The 18,955-nt window shown below is 36.4% G+C and overlaps 1 protein-coding gene across 4 annotated transcripts in view; it reads left to right on the top strand.

Moving 5' to 3' along the window:
• RNF24 (ring finger protein 24) overlaps positions 1-18,955 on the top strand; it is an 82,025-nt gene that overhangs the window by 9,413 nt on the left and 53,657 nt on the right. Inside the window, exon 2 of one of the 4 annotated variants that reach the window (XM_072800207.1) lies at positions 17,205-17,340. The exons of the other annotated variants lie outside the window; for them this stretch is intronic. The gene's annotated coding sequence lies outside the window, so the exon portion shown is untranslated. The remainder of the gene's footprint in view (positions 1-17,204; positions 17,341-18,955) is intronic. 4 annotated transcript variants of the gene reach the window in all.

Consider the following 18,955-nt stretch of genomic DNA (forward strand, 5'->3'; position numbering starts at 1 on the left):
TTCTTTGGTTTGTGGTTACATAATTCTAATCTCTGCTTCTCTCTTCAAATAGCCTTTTCTTCTTTCTCCTGTAAAGACACTGTCATTGGAGTTTGGGTCCACCGAGATAATCCAAAATGATCTCATCTCCAGACTCGTAACTTAATTATATCTGCAAAGACCCTTTTTCCAGATATGGTCATATTCACAGGTTCTTCAGGTAAAGATGTGGACATACCTTTTGGAGGGCCACCATTAAGCCCACTACCAGGAGTAAGAACTTCTTTGGTAATAATTTTCATTTCCACTGCTGTATCACACAGAATCCCAGATTAGACAAGCTTTTGGTATAGACCATGATACAAAATGGGGAAAGATATTGGAAGTATAGGTTAGAAGACAAGTTTAGAGGAAGGTTTAGGGAATCAAGGAAGATTTCATGAAAGTTGTATTGCTAATGACAGATCATGAAGAATAGAATTGTGATAGCCTGGAATGTGCAGATAGTGGAAATACCCAGAACAAAGATAGTGAGGCATATTCAGGGAACCGTAACTAATGCATTTGACTAAAGTGTGGTGCTTAGAGAAATAGTAACGAATGAGGTTGAAAAGTCTGAGCTAATTCACAGGAGGCCTTTAGTGTTGAGTTGAGGAATTTGTACTTTGTTTAGAGTTGCTTGTCCAGAACACTGTATTACAATGGTTTCTTTTCTGTTTTTAAGATTTTATTTATTTATTCATGAGAGACACAGAGAGGCAGAGACATAGGCAGAGGGAGAAGCGGGGTCCCTGTGGGAAGCCTGATGCGGGACTCGATCCCAGAACTTAGGGATCACAACCTGAGCAGAAAGCAGACCCTCAACCACAGAGCCACCCAGGCATCCCTATATTACAAAGGTTTCTAATAGGGGCCTTCTGAGCTATGATAAAACTTTTGGGAAAAAAATTACATTTTTCTTTCTATAAAAAGATTTTCAGAGGGATTCATAACGCTAAATATAGGTTGAGAACCATTGTTGTATTAGAAATGAAGCGTTTTATGCTTTGAAGGTGTTTCTGGGACATTATTGATTTTCTGTTTGGTTTGCCTTGAACTACTTGGAAGATAATAAAATAGAACTCCAAAGAGCCTTAGTCAGCACTGCAGTGGAATATGTGATGAATGTTGCATACTAAAAGTTAAAATACTATTTCAGGAGAGATGTGAAGTAGGTCCAGGGTTCTTAGGAAAGTGATCAAATGATTACACAAAAGGAAAAATTCACAACATTCAGTTCAAAATGCAGCTGCGACTTCTGTTTTGTGTCTCAATTTTCTCTATTTCAATTCACTACCATTTAGAACTCCAGAATTACATAAAAGCATGACACAATTCTGAGGAGAGGAAACCAACAGCTGCGTTCTTAAAAGTTTTTATTTTTTTAATGTATTCTATAAAACTGCTTGTTCTCTGCTGTGGGTTTTCAGTGGAATAATCTACTTCAGGAATAAAACAATATATTACATAGCTGTTTGAATGTCTTTGTCCATTTAGTTTGCTATAACAAAATACCCTAGCCTTGGTGTCTTATAAACAACAGAAATTTCTCACAGCCCTGAATACTGAAAAGTTCAAGATCAAGGCACCAGCAGATTCAGTGTGTAGTGAGAACCCACTTCCTACTGCATAAATTGTACTTTTCACTATCTTTTTGCTTTGTCATCGTGTAGTAGATAAGGGTAAGGGAGCTATCTGGGCCTCTTTTATAAGGGCACTAATCCGAATCATGAGAGCTTCATCCTCAGATACCATCACATTGGGGATTAGGTTTCAATATATGAATTGAGGGTTGGGAGATACAAGCATTCAATCTATAGCACTGACCATATGATACAGGGAGAAAATCAGTGTTTTTCTATATAACTCAATTTCTAAATTATCAACTACCATTGATTTTTTTTTTATTGATCCATTTATTTTCTCCTTTAGATTAGTATTACTTGATAGGTTTACCTGTACTGTTGTTATTCAGGCTTCTCTGCTAGTGAGATTCTTCTTTTTCATTTATTTATTATAAAAAGTTATAAATACACTGAAAAATAGATAGTACAACACACTTCCATATGCCCATCACTTAGGTGTTCAACTGTTATCATGGTTTTGCCACATTGGTTTCATTTATCCTATTTTCTTTCACCTTCATTTGCTAAGGTATTTTAAAGCAAATCTCTAGCATTTCAGTATAGGTATCCTGATATATTTCTAAATGCATCTCTAAAAAGAAAATAAAGATATTATAGAACCAAAATGCCATTCTCACACCTAAAATTAACATTTATTCCCTGGTGTCATCTATTAGACCGAATTCAGGTTTGCTTCATTGTCTCAAGAATATCTTGTTTTAGGGATGTCTTATGCACACCAGGATTCAAAGTTTCTGAACCATATTTGATCATTTTGTCTCTCATGTCTAATATGATCTAGGGCAGTTCCTCTTCTCATCCTCTCTCCCCACCTTTTTAGATGTGTCATGGACTAGTTATAGGAACTGGGTCATTTGCCCTATGAATTTCTCACATTTGAGATTTGTCTGTTTTGTCTTGGTGTCAGTGTGTTGATGATCTATTCCCTGTATTTCTTACAAATGGAAGTTAGCTCTAGGGGCCTGACTAAAATCAGACCTCAGTGTTTTGGCAAGAATGTTTAGGAGGTGGCTAATATTATATCATATCCAGAGGCCTGCTGTATCTGGCTATGCCACTTGTAATGCTACAAGACCCCACTGATGGTCATGTCAGTATCAAATATTCCATCCATTGTGGCAGAATGGTGAAATTGTTATCTCTTCCACATTTATTAACAGGAATTCTGTAAGGAAGACTACCTCATCAAGTACGGCCGTTTGAGGTTACTCTGAAATATGCTTTGTGTGAGAGACTGTCAAGTACTTTCATAATATCATGTTCTTGGTAAAAGATAGTGAGTTGGAATCAGAATAAAAAGAATTGAGAATCTTTCGTTTTAATGAATTTTACAATGAAATTCTGAGTTCTATAGCAAAATGTGAATGAGTGCTTTTCTTTTACAATTAAGAATATGGACCCCAGTTCTCTGAAAGTTAAAGGTTGTATATGTGAAAGCCTGTTACAGACTAGAATCAAGTAGTGGAGAGGAAAGAGTATTAGATTAGGATTTAAAAATCAGGGGATTTCTAGAGTCAATTTGGCCCAGCTCCTGAATGTCTAAATCCATCCATCCTTTATAGGCTGAGTATTTTGTGTAAATTTCCCTAAAATATTGTCAGTGTTTTCATGAAATTGGATGTAGACTAAAGAAATCAAAGTTGTATGTTATAGTACAACTTAATGCTTAAATATCTTTAAAGACAGAATTCTTTATTGAATATCATTCTTTTTATTTAAATTGTACTTTATGGGAGTCTGTTGATCAGCAAGTCTCATAATACCTCGTTTAAATTTCATGTCTTCATGTTCTCATAGAGTAGAACTACTGAATCAAATAGTACTGAAAAATGGCATATTTATTTGTCCTGTTCCATTTTACCTTAAGCCAGATCGTTTTCATTCATCTTCTGAATTTGTTTGTTGTGGGGAAAGTAACCTTGATATCAAATAAAAATTAAAGGGATGCCTGAGTGGCTCAGTTGGTTAAGTGTCTGACTTCGGCTCAGGTCATAATCTCAGGGTCCTGGGATCCAGCCCTGCGTAGAGCCCCATGCGGAGCCCAGCCTTGGGCTCCAGGGTCAGCAGGGAGTCTGCTTTTCCCTTGATCTCTGCCCCTTCCCCCAACCCATGCACTCTCACTCTGTCTCAAATAAATAAATAAAATATTTTAAAAAATGAAAATAAGCCAATGTTCTTAGTTTAGTGACCATCTCTAGAGAGCCTCTAATGTTATTTAAGACGTTTAAAAGTTTATGCTAGTATGATTTCTCATAGGCAAACCCTTGCTATGGTTATACTGTGTATTTTTAAATAATAATACTGTGGGTCTTTTCTGAAAGACAGAGAATGCTGTTATAAAAGGATACCTCAGGGGATCCCTAGGTGGCGCAGTGGTTTGGCGCCTGCCTTTGGCCTAGGGCGTGATCCTGGAGACCAGGGATCAAATCCCACGTCGGGCTCCCGGTGCATGGAGCCTGCTTCTCCCTCTGCCTGTGTCTCTGCCTCTCTCTCTCTCTCTCTCTCTCTCTCTATCATAAATAAATTTTAAAAAATTTAAAATAAATAAATAAATAAATAAAAGGATACCTCAAAAGACCATAGATAAAATCAGTATGCTTATTTTTAGTCAGTTGAGCTAAGATTCAAAGCTAATTACTCATCAGGTCTCTAAAATGATTTTAGTATTGAAAATTACATTTTCCCCAGGTTTTAGCATCAAAACAAACCAAGAAACAAAAACAAGAAAAATCCATTGCATTTTCCTACCTGTAGAACAGATGCTTTTGGAACACCTGTTCCAAAGAAAGGTTCTTCCTACTCTCTTTAAGTTGTATTTGCTGAGTAATAGGGTTACTATTTCACTATTTGGATGAAGATAGTGCTATTTTTTATTTAATTTTTTTTTAAAGAGCTCTCTAGGCAATTGTGTTTCAGCTGTTGCCTCCTCACCTTCATTTAATGCAGCCAGAAGACCCTGGGCTTGGACCCCACCATGCACCCTTTGTCCTGTTCCCTTGCTTGTTAAATGCTGTGTGTGCTAGAAAGTCGTGGAGCACTGAATTAGTGGGGTTGAAACTCTGCTCTTTGAAGGCCACAAAGCTAGTATATTCTCCTTCCTCCCTCTGCCGGACACAGAATGATTTTTGTCTTTTAAGGAATTTCAATTATTTCACCCAGTATGCTGCTTGGATTTACCATCTTACCTTTATTCAGGTCAATAAATGCCTATTGAGTATCTTTTAAGTACCAGGTATTGTTCATTCTGAATTTATAGAAGTTTCATATCTTATGGTAAGAAACTCTTATTGAATAACTTCAGTACATTTAATGAAGTTAAGGTAAAGTTCAGTTCTGAATTTATTAGATTTGAGGTTGTAACTCTAATGTTTTTTTCTGACATTTTAAATATGATCTAACTTAGAAGTTCCTATAAAGCAAATGAAAACTGGCTCCTTATAAGGAATTTCAGTACTTTCTGCAGGCTAAGATAACTAACCACAAATGCAGTGAAATCAGTGGACCTGCATTTAGATTTTATTCAGACTAACTTTCCAACTCTCAAAAACCCAAGCATGTATTTTTTGCATAGTTAGTTCCAAGTTTATTTTCATAAAGTCAAAAAAGGCATGTGATATTTAAGTTTTGGCCCTACTATTTGTTAACTGTGTGGCTTTGGTGAATCACTACCTCTCTTAGCCTCAGATGGAGGTAATTATGATGGAATGCTTCAGAATTATTAAATTTATAGCTGAATTCAGAGATATTGTGAGTATAGTCTATCTCCTTTAATAAAGTGCTCTCCCAATGATTTTTGTTATTAGACAAGGGATGGGACATGGAAAGAGTGAACACAAGACCAAACAATCTTTGCTACATCTCAATTCCCTCCTTTACATAAGGATGGAACCAGTTATGCTGCATTTTAGCCTGGCTACTGAACTGTGGCTGGTTAGAGGTTCCATTCCAGTGGTGGTCAGATGATATTAAAAAAAAAAAAAAAAAAAAAGTTGTTACTACTTAACTGCTCTACATACTTTCTTAACTTTTTAGGAGACTCTGGATACATCTTTTCTGATGGTTAAGTCGGCTGTCTCTGCCCCACCCCCCTTTTAAAACAGCTTTTACAAGACATTTATAGCCCATATATTTAAAGTGTATAATGCAGTGGCTTTTGGTATATTCAGAGTTAGGCATTCATTACCACAATCACTTTTTTTAGAATATTTTCATTATTACCCAAAAAGAAACCCTTCACCTTAAGCCATCACTCCTCAATCCTGCCACCATCACCCCCCCCCCCCCCCATTCTCCACCCTAAGCAGTCACTAATCTACTCTTTCAGTCTCTATAGACTTGCCTATTCTGGGCTTTCATATGAAAAGAATCCAGCAAGGGACTCCTGGGTGGCTCAGTGGCTAAGCCTCTGCCTTCAGTGTGATCCTGGAATTCCAGGATCAATTCCTGCATCAGGCTTCTTGCAGGGAGCCTGCTTCTTCCTCTGCCTGTGTCACTGCACCTCTCTCTCTCCGTCTCTCATGAATAAATAAATAAAAATCTTAAAAAAAAAAAAAAGAATCAGACAATATGTAGTCCTTTGTGATTGGCTTTGTTCTACCTACCATGATATTTTCAAGGTCTATCTATGTTTCTCTTTTATAATGAAGAGATATTAAAGTTCCTAGCAGCATACTGACCTATCCTGTGGGAAGAAGAGATTAAATGATTTTTTTTTTAATAAAGTTGATTCATATTCCAGGACTGGTTGTCAGTCACAAATGATGAAAAAAGCACTGTAAATAGTTACTGTAGCTGCAAACCAAAGAATGGTGTTCTAACACTGAATGTGGAAAAGATTCATGTCTCAGCATTCTTTTTAGCTGCATTTGTGTATGTGAATAATGTCATAATTATTGGTACATCATTCAGTATGGATAATAAGATAATAATAACTCTGTGGGACTAATGTAACTAAAACGGTTGCACCACTGTTGTTTTTATTGGCTATTTTCCTCTTGTAACTAATTTTCCTGCTAAATATTCTGCATAATTCAGACATTATTATAAAATGTCTGTGGGTACATGCTAATGTGTTTTTTTTTAAGAGTTTATTTATTCATGAGAGACAGAGAGAGAGGCACAGGCAGAGGGAGGAGCAGGCACCATGCAGGGAGCTGATGGGGGACTCCATCCCAGGTCTTCAGGATCACACCCTGGGCGGAAGGCGACGCTAAACCGCTGAGCCACCCAGGCTGCCCCTAATGTTTATTTTTATGTGAGCTTGATGAGCTAAAGCTTAGGTGTTTTATTTGGGGATAACCAATGATTATTTGTATAAATGTTGGAAGCAGGATGCACAGAAATATAATCTTCAGAGCATATTCCCTCCAATTTTGTGGATGTAGTTTAAAAAGCAGGGTGGTGGTGGGGGGAATAGCCTTTTGACTTTGAAAAACCCAGCCTCTCTGTGCCTCAGGTTCTTCCTCTGTAAAGTAGAGCAGTTGGACTATGATAATTAGTACTGATGATCTTTAACTCTGTGGCTCTCTGAAGGTAATTGGCAAAAGTATTACTGATGGTCCTAGAATATTTCCTACATTGCATCAAGATGTTAGCATTGTAATGCAGATTTCCTGTGCTCTAATTAGTTGTCTAATGTGGTGTCATGACAGAAGGCTAATGATTTGTCTTAGCAAAAATCATATTTTTCTGTACTAGAATTAGAAGCCATGGTCTATTATTCCAAATGGTCTGTTAATACAAAATAATTTAAAATAACACTTACCTAGAACATCTGTATATTAGATAAATTGGTTCAGCTATGAGTGGCAAAAAACCCAAAACAACAAAGTGGCTTAAAACATTAAATTATATTTCTCACTCATGTAAAAGTTAGCATAAGTCTGGTATGGAGCTTCATGGCATCAGGGACCTCTTACCAATTGTCCCTTTTTCCTTTTTGGCACTCTACCCTCTCTCTTGGGTGTAAACCATATTCTTACTGAGCAAGGTGGTGGCATCTGCATTACAGGAAGCAGGATGGAGAAAGGGATGAAGCAGAAAATAGAAGGTACCTTCAGTGCCCTGTAAGCATGATTTCCATATATTTCCATGTAAATCCATGAGACAGGTGGCCATGAGTAGCTTCTAGGAAAGCTAGGAAGTATGGCCATGTGTCTATTTTATTCCAAATTCTACCTACCATGGAAGAAAGGGAGAAAAGATATTGGGAGGTGGGGAGTCTGCTAGTCTGGTTAATGATTAACAAAGGGAAAACTAAGGGGCATTTGCCATTGTATCTTTCCACCAAAGAAGTGTTTTATATTTCTGTACATGATCCTGGTTCTTAAAATGAAAATGTCATTTTACAGGTGAAGAGCTGACAATGTAATGGGAACATCTCAAGAATATATGATTCTCTTTTCTGTAATTGAGTTAATGTACAGAATCTTTCAAGAGAGGACTGCTAGATATATTTCATAGTTTGAATTCATGAACTGATATTATGATTTATGAGCTAGCCTCTTGTGAGTTTGGTTAGTATGGATTTTTCCCACTGAGCCCAGTAGCCCCTAAGAAAACTGATCAAACAGAAAGTAGACCTAACCCTAAATATACAGTGACTTTACTTACTTTTACAGGGCAGGAACATATGCCCTGTAAGACTTCATCTGACCTGAGCCACCCATCTCTTATCCTTGATCTTGAAGGGGGAAAAAATTACAAACTTGTAAATGTCTTTACTATATCCATATACAAAGTCAAAATAATAGTATTTTGCATGATGAAGATTAGTAGTGGTCTTATAAAATGTTTTTATATAGGAAAGAACTTCCAGGGCTAATGATATTGCAAGTCTTGACTCTTAAAAACTCATTTTGAGAGAATTATTCACTGTTCTGGAATGGTTGTGACCTTTTCAGAATTTTTAAAAATCCAAAATCAGCAGAACCAGACTCACCCCCAGAATATTGAACTAACATGTTTCATTTGTGCCATTATCTCAGCTGTTCCATAGTCTGCCTGAAATCAACCTAACGATGAAGTCTTCTCATATCTGTCCTAAAAGAACAAAGTGATCCCAGTAAACAAAGGAGAGACTTTGAGGCCATGCATAGGACCATAATATCTGGGATCCCTGGGTGGCGCAGCGGTTTGGCGCCTGCCTTTGGCCCAGGGCGCGATCCTGGAGACCGGGGATCGAGTCCCACATCGGGCTCCCGGTGCATGGGGCCTGCTTCTCCCTCTGCCTATGTCTCTGCCTCTCTTTCTCTCTCTGTGACTATCATTAATAAATAAAAATTAAAAAAAGGACCATAATATCTAGAAACTTAAGGTAATTATCACCAGTGTCAAAGAACCAGGCAGCCTGAATACTTTGCTGGTTTCATAACTATTTGGGATTTGCTGAGTTAGTTGTGAGCATCTTAGATGCTATTTTATGACTGTAGAATTCTACAAAATTAAGATCTAAAAACTGATAGGCTTTTCATTTACACAGATTAGACATCTAGAAGCAGTTGTTGAAGATATGTAGCTAAACAAATTCAGAATTCCCTACTCCAAATCACTTTAGAAAGCAGTCCACTCATGGCTCAGGCTCAAAGATTTGGGTTGAAACAAAGTGGCGCAGGAAATTGTAGCCTAGGCTCAAATTGTCCTTGATGCAAGAAACCTCAGACACCAACTCAATGCTAACCTCACACCACAGAACTAGAGAAGATCTTGATAATGCTGATGAACACTCTGTACCAGGTACACTTTCCAGAGACAGATGTTGTTAACTTACCACATGAGGAAATTGAGACTTGCCTGCAGTCCTAGCGAGGGGAGTAGCTAAAGTTGACTCTACACTTAATGCCTCTTCTTATGGCATCATCCATAGAGCTTACTTATTGTGATGGAGCCCTCTGATTTACCATCATTTCCTGGCTGGTGAATTTCTAAACCACATATATATTGCTTTCTCTTATTTTTAAGGTTGTACAATAACAGACTCTTCAAACAGAATCTTTTTCATTTGTTAGCTTGTTCCTGTTTTATCACTCTAGAAGTGCTTGTGGTTTATTTAACTTTTTTAGGTTTTAGTACATATAATTTATGCCTTGTAACTTTTCTTCTTCAGGGATTCATAGTTCATGTAAAAATTCTGAAAAACCATTACCTTTACTGGGTAATTGAGAATTCCCCATTAAATTTCTGGAATTAATGTGCTCAAAGAACTCTCAAGAATAGGAGGTAACCTGTAAAGGTTTATAGAGAACCTTCTTGCCATGTATCCCAAAGTAACTTGGATAGGGTCTAGAGACTGCACTTTCTCAGTGGTTCAGGGTTTGAATTAGATCACCCACCACTCAGCCACTTTTATGCTACAATTTACAAAAGGGGTCCCATATATAAAGGAAATTATATATATATATATATATAAAGGAAATTAGTGCCTTCTAATAACCTTTTGTATACTTGAATGTAATTATTAAGTTAACTTACCTATAGACTGAACAAAATCACATCCTTTAATTTAAAAACAAATTTATCTTTCATGACTGCTCCGTTAGAGTTGTATTGATTTCTGTCTGGTACTCTGTGTTTTTCCAGGGTATTATAATTGTTGATAAATTTTCTGTGGGCAAATGCTTTAAATACAACTGGCTTCTCCAGAAGATGTTTACCCAACATTCCCCTTTATTTAAAGACTGACTCTTTTTCTGTCTTTAGGGCCACTCTTGCTCCTTATTTCAGGATATTTTCTTGGTTATTGCATACACTCAGCAATTCCCAAGGCAAGTTTTCAATATTCAGTGCTGTTTCCAGAAATGCCATGACATTTTCAGAATAAAATAAGCTTTGATTAATTTTAATTTAAAAAAAAAACAGTTCTTTGTCACAGATTGGAGAAGACTAAAGAGACATAACTAAATGTGACATAAGATCTTGGATTGGATCCAAGAAAAGAAAAAGAACATCAATAGAAAAACTAGTGACATTTGAATCTGCAGTTTAGTTAATAGTATTGTACCAGTGTTGATTTCCTGTCCTTATACCATGGTTGTGTAAGAATTTAACTATAGAGGAAGCTAGATGAAGAGTTTATGGTAACTTGTGCAACTTTTCTGTAAATCTAAAGTTATTTCAAAATCAAAAGTTTAAATATATATATATATATATATTTTTTTTTTTTCCCACAGTTCCAAATTGGCAATTCTGGTGTTCGCCTTTCTTGAGTTTCTCTCAAAGGCACTGACAGTGACCCAGGATGTATCAGCATACTGACTGCCCAAATGAGCTTGTCATAGAAATCATTTTATTTGTGCATGCATTCAAACACTAATAGTCAGATACAAGCTTAGTAAGGTCTGTGGAAGGCAGCAAAATCTCATGGGATTCAGATAGGAGTTTCAGTCCCTCTTCCACCACTCAGTGGTTTCAGTTGGGAGTTAACTGGACTTTTTAAGTCTTAATTCCATCATCTGAATACAGAGTATAATACCCACCCCACAGTGATTTTAAGGATTAAATAAAATTTATGTAAATGCTACCCATAAACTCTAAAACACTATGCAAAATGCTTATTTTGGTTCATATCCTAAAGAATTGTTTGAAGAAAAAGGATTCTCCAGTTTCAGTAATTTTTGAGGTGATTTTTTTCCTAGATTAATTGTATTGCAGCACTGAGTGCAATCAAAATCCATAGGAGTTAACATTTATAATTGTGCTAATAATATTTTGAATCTTTTTCATTAACAATCATTTTGAGGGCAGCCCCGGTGGTGCAGCAGTTTAGCGCCACCTGCAGCCAGAGGAGTGATCCTGGAGACCCCTGAGTCACATCAGGGTCCCTGCATGGAGCGTGCTTCTCCCTCTGCCTGTGTCTCTGCCTCTCTCTCTGTCTCAATAAATAAATAAATAAATAAATAAATAAATAAAATCTTAAATATATATATATGAAACATTAAAAAAACAATAATTTGAGCTTGAACCAATATGATTAAGAAACATGAAGCAGTAAACTGAATATTATATATAGTCTATTTAACATAGAGATTTACATGCACATTATTTTTTCTTATTTAAGCCAATGTCTAGCCCTTTTGCTTTAGAAGTCATAACACTAAGAAAAGAATTTCAAATATGAAAGCTCCAAATTTGTTGATTTTTCCTGAAATTTAAAGTAAAAGCCATCAATGGAATCTATGTAGCTATTTTCAAGAAAGACCCTAGAAAGTTAAAATGTTCAGTCTACTAATTATATGAGACTTGTAATCCTGTAGTTTGTTTCCAAAAGTTATTCTATAATAAATTGGAAAAAAGGAGCTCAGTCAGAATATTTAAGTAGTGCTGCCAACTGTCTGTGGTAAAATTTTATTTTTTAATTTTATATCTGAGGGGTGTAAAGTTGGTTCTAGTCCATATTTTAGATGGTTAAATGCTCTGATTCAGTGTCTGGTGGAAGGCTGCTGTGTCACTTCAATCATATGTTAATTCTTCTTGCTGTGTCTGTCTCCTGATTTAGTTGCTTCACTAAAGCAGCCTCACATAGATCAACCAGGTTCTTTTTAAAAAAAAATCCCAATCTAAAGCCAAGACCAAAAGATCAAAGCAATAGAAGATCTTCTAGTGAAGTCAAAGCTGCTCATCAGTAGTCCCCAAGTGCTTACCTTTGAATAAGAGAAAAATGAAAACGATGAATTGTTACTGAATTGGTAAAATAAAGTAAAATCCTCAAGGAATGCATTTTCCAATTCAGTAAAAAGTAGTTTATTAGGAACAAATGGAGACTTCCTTAATATATGGTGTCAATGTGTCTGTCTCTGTGTCTCATGCTATGAACATTCTATTTATTGATAAACAGCAATCTCCTAAGATTACAAATAAGACAACAATATCCATTGTATTTTTAACATTGTTCTAGAAATATTAGACAACTCAGAGAAGAAATATATTTACTTGTAAAGGAAGAATTAAGATCATCATTAAAAAATTAAGCAAATGTCGATTTAAGATGGGTAGCTATAGGATATTTATCTAATAAATCTTGTGGAAAATTTTCCTCACCATGTCTATCCAGATAAGGCCAAGATTTTAAACAGGTCCTTGAAATAATAATCAAATTTGAAAAATCCTTACAAATCGTTACAAATAAACACAGGGAACCTTTTTCTATCTCCATTTACAATTAAATTTCTTTTTTATTCTCTTATAATAAGTAATATGTTCACATATTATAAAATACAAAAGGTATTTTAAATAGCTATTCAGTGAAAAATCAGTCTTCCAGCCCTGTCAGAAATAGTCACTGATACCAGTTTTTTATGAATATCCTTCTAAGAGACATGTTTGACATATACAAAGCTAGCTTCTCAATCTTTTTACATTTATGGTAATGTACCACATAAACATTTTTATACCTTGTTTTTATTTTGTTTACTTAGTGATATTATCATGAAATGATGACAGATCAGCACAATCTACATTTTTAAAATCTTTTAGGGGCACCTGAGTGGCTCAGTGGTTGAGGATCTTCCTTTGGCTCAGGTCATGATCCCAGAGTCCTGGGATCAAGTTCCGCATCAGGCTCCCCGCAGGGAACTCGCTTCTCCCTTTGCTTGTGTCTCTGCTTCTCTCTATGTGTCTCTCATGAGTAAATAAATAAAATCTTTTTTTTAATAAATAAAATCTTAATAAATCTTTTTTTAAAGCTTTTTAAAAAATCATCTGGTGCTCATCATGACAAGTGCACTCTTTAATCCCCATCACTTATTGCATCCATGCCCCCACACACCTCTCTTCTCATAGTGGTCAGTTTGTTCTCTATAGTTAAGAGTCTGTTTCTTGGTTTGCCTCTTTTTTTCCCCTTTGTTCATTTGTTTCTTCAATTCTACATATGAATCACTGACCTTCACCTCCGAAACAATAATATGTTATATGTTAATTAACTGAATTTAAATTAAAAGTTTTTTAAATTCCACATGAGTGAAATCATATGGTATTTGTCTTTCTCTAACTGGCTTATTTTGCTTAGTGTTATATTCTTTAGCTCCATCCATGTTGTAAATGGCAAGATTTCATTTTTTATGACTAATATTCCATTGTATATTTATACATCATCTTTATTCATCAATCAATGGACACTTGGGCTGCTTCCAAATTTTGACTATTGTAAATAATGCTGCAATAAACATAGGGGTGCATGTCTCCCTTTGAATTGGTGTCTTTGTATTCTTTGGGTAAGTACCCAGTGGTGTGATTGCTGGATTGTAGGGTAGTTCTATTTTTAACTTTTTGAGGAACCTCCAGAGGCTTTCTAGAGTGGCTGCTCCAGTTTGCATTCCCACCAACAGTGCAGTAGGGTTCCTTTTTCTCCACATTCTCCCCAACACCTGTTGTTTCCTGTGTTGTTGATTTTAGCTGTTCTGACAGGTGTAAGGTGATGAGAGCTCATTGTAGTTTTGATTTGCATTTCCCTAGTGATAAGTAATAGTGAGCATCTTTTCATGTGTCTATTGGCCATCTGTATGTCTTTGGAGAAATATCTGTTCATGTCTTCTGGTCATTTTTAATTGGATTATTTTTTGGGTATTGAGTTTTAGAAGTTCTTTATATATTTTGGATACTAACCCTTTATTGGATATATTATTTGTAAATACCTTCTTCCATTCCATAGGTTGCCTTTTAGTTTTGTTGATTGTTTCCTTCTCTGTGCAGAAGCTTTTCAAAATTTTGGTATAGTCCCAATAGTTATTTTTGCTTTTGTTTCCCTTGCCTCAGGAGACATATCTAGAAAAAAATTGCTACAACTGATGTCAAAGAAGTTACTGCCCATGTTCATTTCTAGGATTTTAATAGCTTCAGGTCTCACATTTTGGTATTTAATCCATTTCAAATTTATTTTTTTATATGTTGCTGTCCAGTTTTCCCAACACCATTTTTTAAAGATTTTTTATTTATTTATTCATAGAGACAGAGAGAGAGACAGAGAGAGAGAGAGGCAGAGATACAGGCAGAGGGAGAAGCAGGCACCACGCAGAGAGCCTGACGTGGGACTCCATCCAGGGTCTCTAGGATCACGCCTGGGGCTGCAGGCGGCGCTAAACCGCTGCGCCACCGGGGCTGCCCAACACCATGTTTTTTGTTCTGTTTTGTTTTTTAAAGATTTTATTTATTTATTCATGAGACACAGAGAAGGAGAGGGAGAAGCAGGCTCCATGCAGGGAGCCTGATGTGGGACTCGATCCCAGGACTCCAAGATCACGCCCTGGGCTAAAGGCAGGCACTTAACCACTGAGCCATCCAGGTGTCCCTTGCAACACCATTTTTTTTTTTTTTTTTTTTTTTAATTTTTTTATTTATTTATGATAGTCACAGAGAGAGAGAGAGGCAGAGACACAGGCAGAGGGAGAAGCAGGCCCCATGCACCGGGAGCCCGACATGGGATTCGATCCTGGGTCTCCAGGATCATGCCCTAGGCCAAAGGCAGGCGCCAAACCGCTGCGCCACCCAGGGATCCCTCAACACCATTTTTTGAAGAGACTGTTTCCCATTGGATATTCCTCCTGCTTTGCCAAAGATTAATTGGTCATGTAATTGTGGCTTTATTTCTGGGTTTTTCATTCTGTTTCATTATCTTTGTGTGTATTTTTGTGCCAGTACCATACTGTTTTGATTGCTACAGCTTTGTAGTATAACTTGAAGTCTGGAATTGTGCCTCCAGCATTGTTTTTCTTTTTCAGGTTCCATACAAATTTTAGGATTGCTTGTTCTGGCTCTATGAAAAATGTTGTTGGTATTTTGATAGGGATTTCATTAAATGTAGATTGCTTCGGGTAGTATAGACATTCTAACAATATTTTTTCTCCCAATCCATGAGCATGGAATGTCTTTACACTTCTTTGTCATTTTCAGTTGCTTTCATCAGTATTTTATAGTTTTCAGAGTATAGGTCTCTCACCTCTTCAGTTAGGTTTATTCCTAAATATCTTATTCATAGCATTTTTTTTTAACAATTGTAAATTTAGGCTGTGGTGATAAACTATAACCAGTTACATATTTAGGTTGCTTCTAGCCTTTTGGCTATTATAAGCAGGGCTGCAAAGACCCTGGTACATATGTGGTTTTGAGTACACATGTAAGCATATTTGACTGTTAAATTATTGGGGCACCTGCATGGCTCAGTCAGTAAGCATCTGACTTTGGCTCAGGTCATGATCTTGAGGCCCTAGGATTAGCCCCATGTCTGACTCCCCACTCAGCAGGGAATCTGCTTGTCCCTCCCTCCCTCTCTGGCCCTCCCCCCAGCTCACAAGTATAGGTACATGCACACTCTCAAGTAAATAAAATCCTTTTTTTTTTTTAAAGGAAGTTAAAATACTAAATGTAGAGTTGCTGAATCAATGTAAATCCATGTATAATTTTGCTAAGTTCTCGTGGAGGCTGATAGTTTTACTAATTGGCAATAATGTATGAGAGTGCTTGCTAATAAGTAATATCAACTATTGGGTAATATCAACTTTATGGTATATTAGATTCCTATATGAATTTGGACTGCTCTTCAGCTTTTTTGTATCTACCAGGGTAGGCTAGGTTATACTATAGTAACAAACAACCTCAGAATCTTAGTGGCTTAAAAAAATCTTAGTGGCTTAAAAAAATCTTAGTGGCTTATAATAAGAAATATCTTTCCTTTTGGTACAAGGCCATTAAAGGTCACTTGGAAGTTCTGTGCCATGACTTTCACTCAAAAACTTTGGCTAACAGAGTTGCTGTCATCTTGAACATTGCTGGTTGTCCCGGCTAAAGGAAAGAGGGCTCTGGAGAGTCTCACACCATCAATACAGTCATGCATGTATTGACTGTACATACAATGTACAGTCAATGTACATGAAAAAATGAAGGTGGAAGATGGAAAGATGAAGGTATTTGGCAAACAGCAGCTATGATTAACTACCATATCTCTATTCTGTCCTGTTAATCTGTCGGTTCATATGGTAGAAACACAAGTTTTTCTTTTTTGGAATGTGTCTGGCTGTTCTCTCATTTTCATATTTCCTATTGAACTAGAATTAGCTTCTCTAACCACCTTCTGCCCTCCAAAAAAGCCAAATTCTGTCAATATTTTTTATTTTGTTTGCATTAGATTTAAAGAAAATTGACATCTTTATAGTATTGAGTTTCCACTGCCAAGAAGTAGATACATGTTTTCAATTATTTACATCTTTTGTGTCTTTCATATTAATATATTGTTTATATTTATTAATAAGTATTCTTTTTTATTTTACTATCATCTGCAAATGGTTATTTTAATACCTTCTTGATAATTAGGTTGGTTTTCTTGAAGAAGTAGAAAAGATATAATTCCTTGAAATAATTTCTCAAATAACATATCCATTACAAAATCGAAAATTTTTTCAAAAAAGTTAATACTGAAGATTTTTCTTTTCATAATCCATCTTTGTATTCTAGTAAATAAGTAGATTACCATTACCCCAACAATAATCTATTTCCTCTGGCAACTGGAAGCTTTTACCAAATTTTTAAGAATTATATTTGTTTTATGCTCTGCAGGTGTCTATTATGCCCACATGCACAGGAACTCAGGAGATGATGAGCCATTAATGTAGAATATGATCTATCTCTAAAGAAAGAGGCTCACTGGCCCATTCATCAAACTTAAGAGATGTTGAAAATTAAACATCCCCAGGTAATTAGAGTTTTGAGTGACATAGGCATTGTTCTCCTATTGCATTTTGAATTCTTTTGTTGTGAGAAAAAACATGTTGTTTTCTTGGGGGAAAAATCCGATTATTTCTAAAAGTAAGCAGGTATTGTATTACACCTAAGGTTTGTTTCATGTTGAGAATGAGAACTTCTCATTGCATCTTATTTCTTTTCACTGCCTTTGTAATTCTGATGTGAAGTATTTTCCTTCCTTACAACTTGTTTCTCATTTCATACTCCTTTTATCTCAGCATTACTCTCCTCTTTTCCTACAATCCATACTCTTTAAGAGTTCCATCCTTAGTTAACCACAAGACTGTGAATTAAATAGAAGTTGGTCATTAAGTGCCGCTAAGAGATTATTTGTGAAATTATAAGGCATTTATGGTTGTGCTTGGGATAAAGGTCAGAGAGGAATAGAAGACATCAAATTTGAATACCTCACTGTTATCAAAGTAAATCTCATAAAAATTTGATGGAATGGGGCACCTGGGTGGCTCACTTGGTTAAGCATCTTGCCTTCGGCTCAGGTCATGGTCCTGGGGTCCTGGGATGGAGCCCACATCAGGCTTTCCTGCTTAGGGGGAACCTGCTTCTCCCTCTCCCCACCCCCTGCTCATGCTTTCTCTCACTATCTCTCACTATCACTGTCTCAAATAAATAAATAAAATCTTTATAAATAAATAAATAAATAAATATCTGATAGAATGATTTAAACTGAATATGGAGACTTTATCATTACACAAAAATGGAGAAAAAGTCTTTATAGAGCCAACACAAAATAAGTAGTGGGAATATGACAGAGTAAAAAGAGACCCACTAAAATAACAAACATCTGAAATATAAAATGTTTAAGGAGACAGACTTCAGTTGTGGTCAGCAAAGATAGCACCACAGCTTGAATTTAGAACCTGGGCAACACCAACAAAGAGAAAAGCTTTATGTAAACCCAGAGAAAACAATGAATAATGAAAAATAAGAAAAAAAAAACTAAAATGCAGAAGGAATGGGATTATCAATAATAGGGCTGAAAAGGATAAATGACACAGTGACTATTAAAAACTGGCTAGGGGTAGCCCAGGTGGCCCAGCGGTTTAGCGCCGCCTTCGGCCCAGGGCATGATCCTGGAGACCTGGGATAGAGTCCCATGTCGGGCTCCCTGGATGGAGCCTGCTTCTCCCCCTGCCTGTGTCTCTGCCCCCACCCCCCCTCTCTCTCTGTCTGTCATGAATAAATTAAAAACAAAAAAACAAAAAACAAAAAACCTAGCATTAATAGCATTAAAAAAAAATCCTGGTTAGAATTAAAAAAAAAAAAAAACCTGGAAGCATGGTGATAAAAGTATTTAAAAATTTATATCCCTTAATTTTTTATTTATTTATGATAGTCACAGAGAGAGAGAGAGGGGCAGAGACACAGGCAGAGGGAGAAGCAGGCTCCATGCACCAGGAGCCCGACGTGGGATTCGATCCCGGGTCTCCAGGATCGCACCCTGGGCCAAAGGCAGGCACCAAACCGCTGCGCCACCCAGGGATCCCAAAAATTTATATCCCTTAAGAGAAAAAATGTCATAGGAATAGTGGAGTGGTCAATAAAAT

The sequence above is a fragment of the Canis lupus genome, chromosome 26 (genome assembly GCF_048164855.1).
Source record: "Canis lupus baileyi chromosome 26, mCanLup2.hap1, whole genome shotgun sequence".
Taxonomy (NCBI): Eukaryota; Metazoa; Chordata; class Mammalia; order Carnivora; family Canidae; genus Canis; species Canis lupus.